Raw genomic sequence first — 13,238 nt, forward strand, 5'->3', positions numbered from 1 at the left:
TCTCTCTCTCTCTCTCTCTCTCTCTCTCACACTTGCTCTCATAGGGCCTTATTCTAGTTCACTTTTTCTGACAAAATCCTTCTTAGATGGACAAAACATTGTGCACTGCAGGGGGCAGATGTAAAATGTACAGAGAGAATTAGATTTGGGTGAGTTATTTTGTTTCTGTGCAGGGTAAATACTGACTGCTTTATTTTTACACTGCAATATAGATCTCACTTTGAAGTAAAACCCCACCCAAATCTAATTCTCTCTGCACAAGTAACATCTACCCCCAGTGGCGTAGCTTGTGTAAGGCAGCCCCCGCCACTGCTTGGAGGAGCGGGGGCTGCGTGGGCGCCGGAAGCCTCTCACTCTAACCTGCAGAGCTGAGGAAAGGTCCGTCCTGTCTCACTCCGTCTCTCTCCCTCCCTTCCTCCCAGCAGCAGCAGCATTACAGGCAGGAAGTTCGTCTGTGTACACAGTACACACAACCTCCGTCCACGCAGGCTGGACAGCTAAGGAATCGTCCCTCTCCCTGCTTTCTGTCCTTGACCGTCCTGCTCCAGCGGCTGCCTTCTATTCCCCTGCACTCTGCACTCCGGTTACAGAGCCCTCCCCTTCTTCAGGATTCAGCACAGGAGCTGAACACAACAATAAGGTTAACTCTTTCAAAACCTGGTTTTCTACAGTGGTATGCAAAGCATTCAGTGTCTGTGTCATCACATGTCAGCATATTTGTGTCGGTGTCTGTATTATGTCTCTAGATATCAGCGTCTGTCAGCATCAGTGTCTATGTGCAGTCCGTGTGTCAGCGTATCCCTGTGTATAGGCGTCTTTCAGTGTCCATGTGTCAACATATGTGTCTGTGTCGGCGTCCATGTATCAACTTGTCAGCGCCCGTGTTTTAGGATCTGTCCATTTGTCAGTATCTGTCTGTTTGCCGGCGTCTGCGTGTCCATGCGTTAGCATCTGTCTGAGGGGGTGGGGGCATGCCAGAAGCTCACAGAGCGCTTAGCATGCCTCCATAGTGATGAAAACGGGAGGCATGGCTTGTGGGAGCATTATTTCCAATAAGCCTTTCCCCCTCTCAGTGAGGTCACACCTTTTTTCTGGCGGCAGTGCGACTTCGTCGACAGCAGACATCTCGCCCGAGTTCAGTGTAGTGCGAGATGTCTGCTGAATTCTGACGTTTTTTTAAAGGGGAATTAACTTACAAGGCAAAACCATGCCAAACCATGCCTAGTAAGTTAATTCCCCTTTAAAAAACATCAGAATTCAGCGGACATCTCGCACTACACTGAACTCGGGCGGCATGAAATTCTGGCCATAGTGTAAGGTGCATTTAGATTTGTGGAGTATAAGTTTAATGACGTCATGTGGCATATAGTGCAAGGGGCATTATGATGTGTGACGTAATGTTTAAGGGGCATGGGGGGGGGGGGGGCGCCAGAACCTTTTTTGGCTGGGGGGAGCAAAATTTATAGTTACGCCACTGTCTACCCCACTTGCAGTGCACATGGTTTTGTTAATCTAAAGCTGGCCATACATCAGAAAGATCGATCTTAAGATCGATTGTGCTCATGATTGTGTACAATTTCCCTTGAAATCCCGGCAGTCCTTGGTGGTTTTTGGACACACAATCTGCATACAATCCATCATACAATCAGTCATACAATCCATCTGCAGCATGATTGTGTATACAAGATGTGCATACAATCCGCATACAATCCATCATACAATCAGTCATACAATCCATCTGCTGATTGATTGTATGATTGTGTACATAAGATGTGCACACAATCTGCATACAATCCATTTTACAATCTATTGAGATTGTATGATTGGGTACAATATCTTTCTGATGTATGGCCACCTTAAGAAGGATTTTGTCATCTAGAATAAGGGCCATAATAACAACAAGCATCATACAGGTACACATTCCAAAAGACTCAAGCAGAGCTGTACAATTGTGTAGTTTTTTAGCCCACTGCAATAGGAAAATCTTGTTCGTCGCTCATTCTAGGAATTCATTAAACATCTGTGCAAATGAAGCGTATAAGAAGCAAAAAATGCATTTTAATTACATTTTTAAATAAATAAAATGGCATGGTTCAGAAAATAGCATCCCTGGTTCTCCTTCACTGTTGATTGATAATCAAGTCCATGAGACTGCCTTCAGCAAGCAACAAATGACTGATTTCACAAGGACAGGTTCACCAGGTTGACATTTACACCATATAGCCATAGCATTGACAAAATACAAGAGTAATCACTTTTGAGATGTGAGTTATGCAGAGCTTTGGTCATTATAAATGCCCTTTCCTCCACTGATCATGCAATAAAACATAATAATGACTACATTGTCACACCTGGTTTTTGACAGTCCCGTATGTGCCTACCAGTTGAAAGTACTGCAACTGTAGAAGCAACTTATCTGGTACCAGATGACAACAGAAACTAGAGTCTGCTTCATTAGCAATCAAAAAACAATGTTTTGGAAAATGGTAATGAGATGTGTGGTTGTATCATAGGAATTAATGTGGATAAATCTGGCTATTTTTGTCAGAATTGGTAAGCACAGATGTGCACTGACAGTTACTGGGTTGCTTCCAAACCAGTAGCTCAGTGCAATCACACTGGAGCTATTTATTGAGAGAGGTCCTGCTCCTGTAGTGGCCATCTGCTTGGTACTTTGCTACATACAGTATAGAGCAGGGATGGTGATAACTGCATACATGCGCTTTTCATTGTAATCCAGTAGGGTTGTTTATTTAGCAGTAATGTAAATTGTACAGCCGTACTTTCAGTTATGCCACAGTTACACAGACTTTTCTGCATGGAGCAGAGCATACAGTTCACCAGAAGGGCACTGTGTCAGGGTAGTGGTGCAGTTTTGAAGCTTAATAGTTGTTCTGCCAGGATGGAATAGTGCCAACAGCAGAGTGACCCTGCTGTTGGCAGGATGTAATTGTGCCAACAGCAGGGTCACTCTGGATTTAAGTGGAATATATCCATCTCACACTGTGACGCTCTACCACAGTCAGGAGATGGCATTGTGCATGCACAGAAGTAGGGTTGTTGGCCACCTTGGTTAGCTATTTGGAGCCTCCCTGTTGGAGTATGTGCAGTATTGCCAACTTCAACACCCCCTCGCTACAAGCTTCTCCATGTTGCACAAACATTTACTTTAAGCTTTCATGTAGCAATGTGTACAAAAAATCATGGTTAAGCAAGGAAAAAAAATCAACATTTCAAGTGGCTTTAGGCCACATCTCTTGAAAGTTACATTAACAAGGCTCCTCACACCGACTGAGCAGACCATACCAAAAGTCTATCTTCAAGGTTTTCTATTTTTTTCTGCCTACTTTAAACTTCCAATAACACCATTTAGATTTTGACTTTGGTTTCTGGAGTTGAAGTTCACTAAATGCAACATTTTGAACTCCATATCAGATTTCTTTGGTGGTTTTCCATTGTTTGATTTAGTAAAGATGTTGATTTTTCTGTCTTGTAGCCTCCGGTACAGATTTTATTCAAAGAAAAACTCAACACATATTCCTACCCGCATAAATCAGTGAAATAACACAAATCATAGATTGTATAAAATGAAAGGTATAAATTAAAATATAGGGAGATAAATGTATTAGTATATACTTTAATCTAAATGAATATATAAAAAATATATATCTGTCTAATCTTAATACTAATACCGGTATACAAGCATATGCACTGTACATATAAAAATGTAATCGAAACGTGCATACAAATAGTCCATATGTCCAATAGTCCTAACCTGGCGGATAGTCCATAGATCCGGCAGGTTAGGAGAGAGGCGTAGAGCCGAGTTGATCTCCTCTGTCCTAGTGATCACAACTCCTCAATTTTAATCTAATTGGAAGTAAAAGTAGGCATCAAATTTTTGGTTTACCTCAATAGATAAAAGGAGGGCCCTGGGTTGCAGTAGTGGTCTGCTGGCAGACTTCTCCGCCGATACTGCAGTGTGCACTAAGCGGTCACCGGCGGAGATGATGCGTGTGGTTTGCTGGCAGACCCGTATAGCACCGGAGGACCTTCCTTTTATCTATCGAGGTAAACCAAAACCTGATAATTACTTTTACTTACATTTGGATTGAAATTAAGATGGGCACCATGATTATATAACACTAGGACAGAGGGGATCAACATAGCTCCATGCCTCTCTCCTAACCAGCTACTTTTTGCAAACCATGATATGGAATTTCCAGACTCGCATAGGGCAGGATTTCATTCTAGCCAGACGGGGGCTATCTGATTACAGTACTCTGAACAATAGCACTGGTCCAATCAGGTATGAACCAGGCCCAATGGTTTCAGTAGTTGTTTTGTCTTTTAAGACAACTGTGGGAAAACTATTGAGTGTGTGAATTGTTTGATTTAGTCTGTTATAGTATGAATTTTGTAAGCTACTTTAGATTTTTTTAACAATATATATGTATGTAATTCTTGTGAAGTCATCAGTGAAAGTTATAAGGTATCTGTTACCCAGGGCCGGATTAAACCTTCGGGGGGCCTGGGGCACTTTAGACAGGGGACCCCCTTGCACTTGTCATTACTGGCCGCAAACTGCACGGGAGAATATTACACTGTCAAAACACAGAGTAAAGGCAGTATAAACTTGGTCAATGGGTAACTGCAGGGGGGGGGGGGGTAAAATTATATTATATTATATAATATATATATTAATATATATATATATATATATATATATATATATATATATATATATATATATATATATATATATATATATATATATATGGGATGCAGTTAAAATCCCGGCAGTCGGGATCCCGGCGTTCAGAATCCCGACGCCGGAATCCCGACACATTCTCCCTCCGTGGGTGTCCACGACACCCCTGGAGGGAGAATAAATGAGTGTGCCAAGCGTAGCGAGGCACCAGGCCCGCTGCGTGGCGAGCGCAGCGAGCCCGCAAGGGGGACAATGCACGTCCCACCCTTGTCGGCATTTCGGCTGTCGAGATTCCGGTGTCGGGATTCTGAACGCCGGGATCTCGACCGCCAGGATTCAGTACTGAATCCATATATATATACATATATATATATATATATATATATATATATATGTATATATAGAACAGGTGAAGGTGCGGCACTCCGGAGCAATAATCAAATAAAGTCAGACGACAACGGACTGATTTGACAACGTTTCAGTTGTATTTAACCAACTTTTTTCAAGGCATACATATCATATATATATATATGAGGCTGTCAGACCGGCAGTCGTCCCGGATGCAGGGCCGGATTTGTGCCTAGGCCCGTGAGGCACCGGCCTCAGGGCGGCACTAATTAAGGGCGGCAGGCAGGCTGACATTCTGTTAAATGGCACAGCGGGTGGGCAGTGGCGAGTGACGAGCGCCGCCGCCGCAAATTATACTATGTCGGCGGCAGCGCCGCTCATCACCCGCCACTGCCCACCACTCTGCCATGCATTACATCACCGCTTAGTGGCTGGATCCGACGGTCCCCCTGCGCATCCGAAAAGGGCTCATTGCTGCCGGCTCCCGCCCATTGGCTACTCCACACACACAGTCTATTGGCTGCTGTGTATCCAGCAGCTGAGCTGATTGGCGCGCAGATCCTTCCTGCGCTCAGTCAGTCACAGTGTGTGAGCCGGAGAGAGACTGATGGAGACACTGTGCTAATCACTGTACTAATAAGTGCCTCCCTCCGGGTCCTCCGTACAGTGAGCAGTCCAGAGTGCTTAAAAAAATATGAAGGTGGGCTACAGTTAAATTTTTATGAAATATATAAATAACAAAATATATATACATTTATGATTACATTACCGGGAGGATCCCGAAAATCTGGTCCTCCTCCCGGCCCCCCGGAAAGGTGGGCAACCCTCCCGGATTCTGGGGGACCCCCACACCACCCCCCGATTGCGGCGTCTTCCCCATACCTTTGGATTGAAATCCATCAATCCGCGGGTCTCAGAGGAGGGGGCGGAGCTAAAATTGCGTCATTTTAGCCCCGCCCCCTCCACGTAGATCTGTGAATTGGGGTTTTTACCATCCTGGGGGCGGGGCTTAATGATGTATAGCTCAAGCCCCGCCCCCCGAACTGCAGCTGGAAGTCTCCTCTCCGACAGAAAAAGTCGGCAACCCTGCATTAAAATAGGGGGGGAGGGGGCAAAAAATGTTGTACCTAGGGGCGGCCTGGCCCCTAAATTCGCCCCTGCCCGGATGAAGATGATAACCTGGGTGCCCCCATAAGCGGAACACCTTCTTCAAGGTTTCATACACCTTGAAGAAGGGGTTCTGCTTATGGCCCCAAAACGTCGGTTTCACTAAATATTTTTGATCACTTGACAAACCCTGTGGAGTGCCACTGATTGCCCAGTACCGAATACTATACATATACATATATATATATATATATATATATATATATATATATATATAGGAGCCAGGGGTGCGGCACTCCAACCTTGTCTTTAGAAGTAATAAGAAAACACGCAAGACTGCAGTGTGTACTATCAACGTTTCAAATGTTTAAATTTGTCTTCAGGATAAACAAACATACAGTGAGACATACCTTTATAGTGTACACCATAATTGAAGTCAGCGTGCAGGAGCGGGACCACACACCCGTCCACGCGCCGGAACGGAGTGACGTCATCATGAAGCGCCCGCAGCCCTACGGCGCAACCTGACAACAAAAAGACAATCACCATGACAACACTTAGAAACTCGTATACATAAGGTGCTATAACATTAAGTTTATAAATCCAACGCGCTTCCAACCTGAGTAATTTTTTTGATCGATCCCCACCTCTGATAGAAGGAGGCACACAATCGATCATTCTGTAGCGCAGGCTATTAAGCGGGTGGCGATTTTCAGCAAAATGACGTGCCACCGGTTGTTCACTATGGCCACAAGTCAAGGCTTGTTTAATGGCACTGCGGTGACCCCCCATACGTTCTTTAAATTTTCTATCGGTTTTACCGATATAATTTAAGCTACAGGGGCAAATAATTTGATAAACAACGTACATCGAATCACATGTGAGACGATGCCGTATGCTGAATTTTTCCCCAGTATGTGGGTGGGAAAAAGAATCACCTGGGAGTAAAAACTGCCAAGTGACACATGAACATTTGATGCAACCCAGTTTGGGTGCTCCAAGGAATGTCGGAATAGGCTTTGTTTTGGGGATCTGTATTTCAGTTTTTACTAGCATGTCGCGGAGGTTGCGACCTCTCGAGTAACATGGCATAATGGTTTTATTAGAGAATGGTAAACTGCCATCACTTTTGATAATAGGCCAATGTTTTTTAACTGAGGACGTGATATATGGGGAATTAACGTTATATTTGTTAACCCATGCAATGCGGGTATCTGAAGTATTTTTAGCTTTAATATTTTTATTGACCACTGCTGATTTAGACTCATCAAGCAGTTGAGTACGGTCTAAAGCCAGAACCCGTTTTTTACAATCTTCCAGTACCTGTGGAGAATATCCTCTGGTGATGAATTTATTTACAAGTTCTTCCAACTGCTGCAAACAAATATCCATATTGTTATTGATACGGAATATTCGAATCATCTGAGAATATGGTAAACCATTAATCAGATTCTTTGGATGACAACTTTGGGGTTTAAGGAGTGTATTCCTATCTGTGATTTTTGTATACACAGATGTATTAAGTCTGTTGCCAATTAGTTGAATATTTACATCCAAAAAGTGCACTTGATGTTTACTTATTTCAAAGGTAAATTTAGTAGGATTCTCTTGGGCATTATATGCCTGGATCGCTTCAGACAAGATCTCACTGTTACCACACCAGATGACCAAGAAATCATCAATATATCTTTAAAAAAAATAAATGTGGGGTGAAAGCAATGGATTAGAGAAAAACAAATCAAATTCAATGGAAAACATGTAAATATTAGCATAGGCTGGTGCCACCGAAGATCCCATGGCACAGCCATGAACCTGTAAATAAAATTCATTATTGTAAACAAAAAAATTGTTGGTAAGAATTAAATCCAATAGCCATAAAATAAATTGAATTTTGTCAGTATTAAATGCACTTTTGGTCTCCAGGAACCTTTTGACCGCAATCAGTTCCATATCGTGTGGGATGGTGGTATAAAGGTTAACCACATCGATGGTTGCCAGATGACAATCATCCGGCAATATAGTCATCTTCTCAAATTCGTATAAGAGGGTGGTAGTATCAAGTAAAAATGAAGGTTCACATCGGATGAGAGGTTGGAAAAGTGAGTCCAAAAAAGTTGCAGCAGGTTGTAGTAAAGAGCCTGTGGCCGACACAATCGGACGGCCGGGAGGAGGGTCCAGGTTTTTATGAATTTTCGGAATTGTATATAGTGCAGGTACTATTGGATGAGGAGGTAAAAGAATGGCCGCAGTAGATTCTGAAATGATACCCGAATCAGTGCCAAATAACAAAGCTTCTTTCAATTTCTTAATGCATTCCGGGGTAGGAATGGAACGCAATTTGCGGTATGTGTCCGTATCAGCTAGTTGACGCATAACCTCGGTGTGATATGTGTCAAAGTCTTGCAGCACAATTGCCCCGCCTTTGTCGGCGGGACGGATAATAAGATTTTTATTATCTGCCAATCGCTTAATCGCCTGTCGTTCCAGAACTGACAGATTGGGGTGACATACAGGAGGATCAGACATAAGAACTGCCACGTCACGATCCACTAGCCGTGAGAATGTTTTGATACTGGCATTATGTGTTTGAGGGTCAAACGATGACGGCGGACAGAATTTTCTGAGTGCAGAAGGAATTACATCTTTCTCAGAGGTATTAGTTGAAGGAGGCTTATTATGAAAAAATTCCTTGAGCTTAAGATTGCGGACCAAGTCGGTCTTGTCAATCTGCCACTGTAGTTTATCAAACTGCACAGAAGGCACAAACGACAGTCCTCTACTCAGTAAGCTCACCTCACTTTCTGAAAGGTCGTAAGAGGATAAATTGAAGATCAGGTCTGCTTCTGAGTGGGCGGCCGTCCCACTTTCGGCTTGTTCTTGTTTTTGTTTTTGTCTTTTTCTCCTACACTGACCTCCTCGTCTACTAAAATATCTCCTGCGATCACTCTTGCTCTGCAGGTGCGAACCCCTAAAGGGCCACTAGCAGCATTTTTATCAATGTCACTATTGGAACTCGCCAAGTCCTGAGAGGAATCAGTATCAAAGCGATGTTTAAGACGTATATGCTGGCGTTTATTCCTACGAAAGAAGGGGACCCTCTTTTGAGTATCAGGGTTGGCACCCGACAGCCAGCGGTAGACATTGTGTCTTTTGTAATCACCCTCCACTTTTGCAAGTTTTTCCTTTTTGAAAGCCAACAGTTCCTTTTTATATATCGCTATTTGAGTACTTAGGCGGTTAAGCCAATCAGGTTCTTCATCTGCCACAAGTGCAGGAAGGTTGATGTGTTCAAATGCAGCGATTTTGGCTTTAATTGCTGCGAGTTCCTTAGATGACTGCTCAATAACTAAAATCATAAGATCAAAAGAGCACTTATTTAAAATGCCAACCCAGCGCTTGCAAAATAAAGGGTCAAAACGGCCAATTGTGGGGCAATTCCGCACACGGAATCCCCGAGGGATTTTTTTGGCTTTGTAGTAATCGCTGAGGGAGAGTGTGTGTAGGTAAAAATCCACCTCTTTCTTCTTCAAACGTAACAAGTCACGATAGATGATGTCAGGTGTACTGGCATCAATTTCATCCACAATCCCTTTTATACCCATATATACACATACCTACCACATGAAAAAAAAGTCTGTGTTTGTCCCTCCATACCTTAATCTGTAAGACTGTAGGAGATCTCACAGGTTCAGCGCTGCCTCTGATTATAAGCCCTCCCATGATGAGACTGCTGCTGTCCTCCATGGGCATGAGAAGCATGTAACAAACTCCAGCAATCAGAGCACAGCAGAGATCTCCAAGCCTCTGCCCTCTTGTGCAAAGTGTCATGGGACTTAGTCAACTCCCAGTAATGCACTGCACACTTGTGCAGTCAGTGTGCCTTGGCTTCCAATGCTCAGCACCATTAATCATTGCCACATTGGCAGATAGGTGAAGCTGCAACACTACTAGAATACATGCCAACCACAGGGGGCCCCTAGATAGAGGGGGGCCCAGGGGTACTGACCCCATGTGCCCCCCCCCCTTAATCCGGCCCAGCTGGAACATAGGAGTCATGTGGTGCTTCATCTCTGCTTGCTGACTTTGGAAATGGCTAATGGCTTTATTTATTTCACATATGGGTTTCTCTGTATCAGTTCCTTGCATTGCTGTGACAACCTTGTTGAGTAATTATTCAACATTGTCTTTTCCAAGGTGACCAAATCTTCTGTGCCAGAGTTCCATTGATTGTGATTCATTTGAATTATCGCATAACAGTGGTGAATATCAAGAACATATAACTGACAGTAATGGGTGCCTGTTACGGTTTCTTTTCTGTTCAGTGCACTTCCCTTTAACAAAATAAACTCTGTGGTGGAAATTTACTAAGATGGGAGTATTATTTCACATGAGATGTTGCTATGGGCAACCAATCAAATACTATTATCTTCCAGAGGGTGCTACATAAATAAGAACTAGATTCAGTACTTGTGTAGTTTCATGACGACAGGCTATGCTACGTTTTCAGCGCAGGCTAAGCTATGTTGTCAGTGTAGCCCAACGGCAGCCTAGCATAGTCAGCATAGTGTTGCCGCAGCAGCCCTGCATATTCAGCGTAGTGTCCCCGTCAGGCAGCGTAGTCACAGTACTGTCCCCAGGAGCTGCAGCTCTGTCCCCGGCATCCCTGGCAAGCCTAGTGAGCACCTCTCACACAGCGCCAGTAACCACCAGATCCCCTGCACTGGCAGACGCCGGCAGAGAGACGATAATGCAGGTGCCGGTGGAGAGGCGCTCCATCTGTCTGAGATGCACGAGTGTCTCAGACGCTTTTGCATCTCAGTAATTCTTGCGGCAGTGTATGGCAACCCTGCCTGTGTCCGCTTCAGGAAGACGGACAGGGTTAGGGGTTTGGTAGCACATGCGCCTCCTGCACAAAGGGGTGGGGGTACGGTGTGCAAGTGCGTCTCACGCACAATAAAGGATGCATTTGCCAGTGCTCCATGTTACATACTGGCAAATGCCTCCATTTCAAACCCCCACCATCCACACCAGACCAAAGTGTGGCGAGCGTATGCAGTACACGTTCTCCCGACCTGTTGGAGTTGATTTTATAAAATGTGTTGAGTGCAGCGATCCACTGAGCCCAAAGTTCGGCGAGCGCAGCGGATTACTTGCGCTCACCACGCTTTGGGTTTGGTGGCTCGCTGCACTCGCCACACTTTATTAAATCATCTCCACGCCGACATGGATACTGGGGGTATGAACCTGTCAGATGGACATATACCATGTCCCCTCGCCACACTTCATCGGGCAGGTTAAAATGGTCAATGGTTCCCACACAATGTAATAAGCGATGACTGACTACGCTAACTAGGTAAGCTCCGGCTAGCCATGAACGGATGGTAAAATGATGCTGATACTGACAGGGACACCTGACTGACTACGCTAATTACATAAGCTCCGGCTAGCCGCGAAGGGGCTGGAACACTACGCTGATACTGACAGGGACGCTGACTACGCTGGCTGCGGGAACACTACGCTGATTCTGACAGGGGCGGTACGATAACTACGTAACTGCTGCCGTGAAACTACACAAGTACTCTAGATTCTTTTTGGTTGCCCATAGCAATATCCCATGTAAAATAGAACTCCCATATTAGTAAATTTCCCTGTGTCTTCTTTTCTCTAGGACACTGATTGCTTTTCTTTTTTTTTTCTTCTTTTTTTTTTCCCTTTTCTGGTACGTGAACCACTGCAGCTGAAATACGTGGCCGCACCTGAATTGACGGAACAACACTTTTCTGCAAAACTTAGGGCCAGCTCATTTGTTTTCACTTATTATGCATTGCATTCACATTTATGTGCTTACATTCAAATGATATGTGAGCTATCTTGAGACAGATATAGCACTTGTATTTGAATTTTTGGAGTTTCTCACAATTCGTACTCACAGCATTTGATTCACATAGCACGTATTCTTGAAACTGCAGTAGCTTTGCTCTGACTGTGTCTGTAGTTAACTTAGCTTTGATTGCTTTGTCACATTTCTAAGAGGTTTTCCTCTGTGTGTGTGCATGAAGTTACCTGAAAAAAGTTAGCACCACTGTCGGGGAATATTGGAACCACTGTTTTTTTATCACACACATCTTGTAAAATAGAAACCAAGAGTTGATAGGCAATTTGTATAAATGAAGTATTAGTTGAAACCGATGCTAGGAATGAACTTGGAATCACAAATACTTAAAATTACAGATATTCTGCAAAGCCAAGAGACCTAGGAAATGAAAGAACCTGATATGTCAAACAAACACAGAGATTCTGACATGATGAACGGTTAGAAAAATGCCATAAAACAGAAATTATTCAATGACTAAATGGTGCAACCCACAGTTGCTTAATTGGGCACCCTCAGTTTACAGGATCACAGATGACACAAAGAAATAGCCAGACTGGAATGTCCTGGACAGGAATCACAGGTAGAGCGACCCCACCAGCAGGAGGTGGTACAGCGAGGGATTGTGACATTCTTCCAATGCTCTGTCTAAAAAAAAGTCTTCCAAGGTTTGCTTCATTATCTAACCATGGTGGTTGTCAGAAATAGTACTGTGCATGTACAATAGCTGAGGAAGCCGCTGATCGACTCCAAAGGCAGAGAAACGCGTATTGTGGAGCCCCACACAGCCCGGTCAACATCAGCTTTGCACTAAGGTTGTCTCCGAATCTGGGCTAAACGGCCATTGTCATTGTGGACACTCAGCACCTGGAGTGCATTCCCACATCAAGGGAGATTGCACCCTGACAAAGGAGGGTTAATACATATGCTCTGAAAAAGGGATTGTGTCCGCTTAACATCCACAGGAGACCCATATACCTGTAACCGGGACTGGTAACTATATTATTACTCCCTTATTACAAAGAAAAATTGAATTTAAGCCATATAAGCCTCACAAAGAGACATTATATTATTGCCTCATACCATTGCCTCTTTATTCATTTTTATCTATTTGTGTTATATGTTGTATGTCTTGTATGTCCATTTAAAGTGCACTTCTGTAATTATTAAATGTGTCTATTTTATTAAAAGAGAAAAAAT

At 43.7% G+C, this 13,238-nt stretch overlaps 1 long non-coding RNA gene across 1 annotated transcript in view; it reads left to right on the forward strand.

Annotated features, from left to right (window-relative positions):
- The first annotated feature begins 305 nt into the window (after positions 1-305).
- LOC146060226 (uncharacterized) overlaps positions 306-13,238 on the forward strand; it is a 256,888-nt gene continuing 243,955 nt past the window's right edge. Inside the window, exon 1 of the long non-coding RNA XR_014470400.1 lies at positions 306-640. This is a non-coding gene — a long non-coding RNA (uncharacterized LOC146060226). The remainder of the gene's footprint in view (positions 641-13,238) is intronic.

The sequence above is a fragment of the Crinia signifera genome, chromosome 2 (genome assembly GCF_055691185.1).
Source record: "Crinia signifera chromosome 2, ASM5569118v1, whole genome shotgun sequence".
Classification (NCBI taxonomy): domain Eukaryota; kingdom Metazoa; phylum Chordata; class Amphibia; order Anura; family Myobatrachidae; genus Crinia; species Crinia signifera.